At 42.9% G+C, this 4,423-nt stretch overlaps 1 protein-coding gene across 2 annotated transcripts in view; it reads right to left on the reverse strand.

Annotated features, from left to right (window-relative positions):
- Positions 1-4,423, reverse strand: part of Ptpn9 (protein tyrosine phosphatase non-receptor type 9) — a 108,103-nt gene that overhangs the window by 16,748 nt on the left and 86,932 nt on the right. The window lies entirely within an intron of this gene.

The following is a 4,423-nucleotide window of genomic DNA, read 5'->3' on the forward strand; positions in this document are numbered from 1 at the left end:
TTCTACACCATTTGCTAGGTATATTTTTTTCTATCCTTTCACTTTAAGGTAGTGTCTGTCCTTGAAAGGGAGATGGGTTTCTTGCAGACAACAAAAAGATGGGTTTTGTTTCTTAACCCCTTCACCTCGTCTGTATCTTTTGACTGGGGAGTTCAGTCCGTTAATATTTAAAGTTATTAATAACAGATGAGCATTGAATCCTGTCATTTTTATTTCTATTTACATTCGTGATATAGCTGTACTTTTCCACAGTTATACCTTCATTGAATTTCTTTCTGCAACCCCTTGGGTATAGTTGTTCCTTTTTTCAGCTCTTTGTACTGCTTCCAGAACTCTCTGAAGGGCTGGTTTGGTGGACATGAATTCCTTCATCCTATTTATGTCATGGAAGATGTTTCTTTCCCCTTCAACTACAATAGATATTTTGGCTGGGTATAGTAATCTGGGTTGGCATCTGTGGTCATTTGAAACTGGGACTACTTTGGTCTAGGCTCTTCTGGATTTCATACTATGCACTGAAAAGTCAACTGTAATCCTAATGGGTTTTCCTTTATATGTGACTTGTTGTTTCTCTTTTGCAGCTTTCAGTATTGTCTCTTTGTTCTGTACGCTTAGTGTTTTTACTATGATGTGCCGTGGAGAGTTTCTTTTCTGGTCTTGCCTGTTTGGTGTTCTATATGCTTCTTGCATTTGTATGGGCATGTCTTTCTTTAATTTGGGAAAATTTTCTTCTACGATTCTGTTGAAGATCTGGTCCATGCCATTATCTTGGGATTCTTCTCCTTTCTGTATGCCTATGATTCATAAGTTTGGTTTTTTTATGGGGTCACACAATTCCTGCATATTCCAGTCTTGTGATTTCTTAAATTTTTTATAATCTTTGCTTGAATGGTCCAGTTTGTCCACTTTATCTTCCAGTCTTGATACTCTGTTTTCCATTTCATTCATCGTATTGGTGAGGCATTCTCCTGTCGTTTCTAATTTGCTTATGGAGTGTTTCACTTCGTTCTTTGTTTCAGCCTGAGTATTCTTCAATATTTCTAGCTCTTTTCTGAATTCATTCAGAAGTTTATCCCTATCTTCCTTCAGCTCTATGATTACCTTGTTTGTGTGTTCTTTAAATTCACTGAAATCTTTTATCATGTATATAATTGTTCTTTTGAGTTCCATGTCCTGCATTATCTCTTTGGGGTTCTCATTGTACTCCTCTAGAAGACTATTGGTATTTGGTGGGGATATGTTAATTTGGTTTTTCATGTTATTATTTTTTCTCTGTGATTTTGAGAGGTGAATTTCTTTTGTAGTTTCTGATTCTTGTGTGAGATTCAAGCCTTCAAGTTTAGGTCTGCTTCTTTTAGTGAACTTTGATGGAGTGGCCAGATTGCTTTTGTCTTCAGGAGTTCCCACAGAGGCCCAATTCAGATGAGGATCAGAAGTTTTCAGGCTTCTCCTAAGGTCTGGATCCTTCCAGGAACGATTTTGACCTCAGGAATTTGGGGGTTGGCCTGGCCTGGGAGCCTGGCCCAGGAGAGATGCTGGTGTAGGGCAGCTGGTGGCTGTGCCGCCCAGAGATGCAAAGGAAGATGGGGGCAGGAGGCAGCTCCAAGGTCCCCTGCGGACTGCACTGAGGAGCTGGGTTGGTACCAGAGAGAGAAGCCTGTGGTTTGGAGAGCTGTTTTTGGTTTTTGTGAGACAGGGTCTCACTATGAAGCCCTGGATGGCCTGGAACGCAGTATGTAGGGCAGACTGGCCATTAATTCACAGAGATCCACCTGCTTCTGCCTCCCCACTACTGAAATTAAAGGTGTTTACCACCATGGCCAATTCTCTTTTTTGTTCTTTTGGAAACAGGGTCCAATTTGCTATGTAGCCCAGTCAGGCTTTGAACTTGGGATCCTCCAAGTCATGGGATTACAGGAAAATACCATCATGCCAGCATGGGCTAGTTTTGTTTGGTAAACTATGTGGATTTTCCCAATTTGTTACTTATAATTAGATTCAGATCGAACTCAGTCATTGAATTACATCCCTAGCCTAAATCAAACTTTTAGCAAGTGAGTCAGCATGAGAGCGAGAGCGAGAGGGAGAGCGAGAGGGAGAGCGAGAGCGAGAGCGAGAGCGAGAGAGAGAGAGAGAGAGAGAATGAAAATGAGAATGATGTGTATGCTTGACTGCTGGTATATATAGGCCACATTAAGTGGAGGCCAGAGGACAATCTTCAGGTCATCAAGCTTGCATAGTAAATGTTTTTACTGGCTCAGCCATTTCGCTGACCCCTGATTCAGATTTTAAACTAGCAAGAATATTAGCTGTGGTGGTATATGTCTATAATTTCAAAACAGGGAAGTTGAAGCAGGGAGTATGAGGTATTATTCAAAACCAGCATCAGACACATAGTGGGTTTAAGGGTGGGCAGGCTGGGCTACATGATCCACTAAAAGGGGGAAGGGAGTAGAGCCCTTAGAGAGATGGCTCAGTAGTTAAGAGCACTGGCTGCTCCTACAGAGGACCCAAGTTTGACTCCCAGCACCCACATGGCAGCTAAAAAATGTTTTGTAGCCAGGAGTAGTGGCACACGCCTGTAGTCCCAGCACTCGGGAGGCAGAGGCAGGTGGATCTCTGTGAGTTCAAGGCCAGCCTAGTCTACATAGTGAGTTCCAGGCCAACTGGGGCTACAGGGAGACACTGTTTCAAAAAAGACCAAAAAAAAAAAAATTTTTGTAACTGCTGTTCCAGGGGGCTATGCCTCCCTCTTCTGGTCCCCATGGGCATTGCATGAATGGGTGCACTTAATATACATGCATGCAAAACATTCTTAAACATGAAATTAAAACTTTTATTAAAAAGTTAAAAAAGGGACTGGAGAGATGGTTCAATGGTTAAGAACTCTATTAGTTCTTGCAGAAGACCTGGGTTCAAATCCCAGCCACCCACATGGCAGCTAACAACTGTCCCTAACTCCAGTCCCAGGGTATCCGACTGTCTCTTCTGACCTCCGAGGGCATTGCACTTACCTACATGCAGGCAATACACGCATACACATAAAATAAAAATAATAAAATTTTTTTTTAAGTTAAAAAAAAAACTGGGACCAAAAATAAGTAAACATAGATGACATTCATTTACTTTGCATTGCTTTTAGGTTTTGTTTGGTTTAGGTTATTTTTTTTTAAGGATTAATTTTTTGGGTGGGGGTCTTTTTGAGACAGGGTCTCCCTGTGGCCCCAGCTGGCCTGGAACTCACTATGTAGACCAGGGTGGCCTCGAACTCACAGAGATCTGCCTCCCTCTGCCTCCCGAGTGCTGGGATTAAAAGCGTGCGCCACCGGCTTAGGACAAGGATCTTAATGGTCACAACATCAACTAAACGTCCATTTCCTTTAAAAATTATGCCATCACAGGGCTAGAGAGACGGCTCAGCAGTTAAAGGCACTGGTTGCTTTGCAGAGGACCTGGGTTTGATTTCCAGCACTCAAATGGCAGCTAACAACCATCTGTAACTCCAGTTCCAGGGATATCTAATGCCCTCTTCTGACCTCCATGGGCATTGCATGACATGGGCACACAACATGCAAGCAATACACTTATACACATAAAATAAAAGTAACAAAAATGAAATAATTTTTTTAAATTATGCCATCTGGGGGTTGGAAAGAGAGTCAATTCTTAAGAATACTTGCTGCAGGGGCTGGAGAGATGGCTCAGCGGTTAAGAACACTGGTTGTTCTTGCAGAAGACCTGGGTTTGAATCCCAGCACCCACATGGCAGCTAACAACTGTCCATAACTCCAGTTCCAGGAGATCTGGTGGCTTCTTCTGTCCTCTGCGGGCATTGCACAATATGGGTGCACTTACCTACAAGCAGGCAAAATACTCATACACATAAAATAAAAATAATAAATAAAATATTTTTTAAAAAAAGAATACTTGCTGCAGAGCTAGGTGTGATGGCACATGCCTTTAATCCAGCCCTCTGGAGGCAGGCAGATCTCTGTGAGATCAAGGCCAGCCTTGTCTACATAGCAAGTTCCAGGCTAGCTGGGGCTACAGGGGGGCTCCATCTCAAAAAAAGGGGGAGGTGGACTACAGAGATGGCTCATCAGTAAAGAGCACTGGCTGCCCTTCCAGAGAACCTGGGTTCAGGTCCCAGCACCTACATGGCAGCTAACAACTATCAGTAACTCTGGTTCCAGGGAATCCAACACCTTCTCCTGGCCACCACAGGTATTACATGCTATGGGTACACTTAGATACATTCAAGCAAAACATTCATACACATGAAATAAAAATAAATAATTAAGGGGCTGGAGAGATGGCTCAGCGGTTAAGAACACTGGCTGTTCTTGCAGAAGACCTGAGTTGGAATCCCAGCACCCACATGACAGCTAACAACTGTCTGTAACTCCAGTCCCAGGGGATCCAA

The sequence above is a fragment of the Nannospalax galili genome, unplaced genomic scaffold (assembly GCF_000622305.1).
Source record: "Nannospalax galili isolate Female #2095 unplaced genomic scaffold, S.galili_v1.0 scaffold1622, whole genome shotgun sequence".
NCBI classification, from domain to species: Eukaryota; Metazoa; Chordata; class Mammalia; order Rodentia; family Spalacidae; genus Nannospalax; species Nannospalax galili.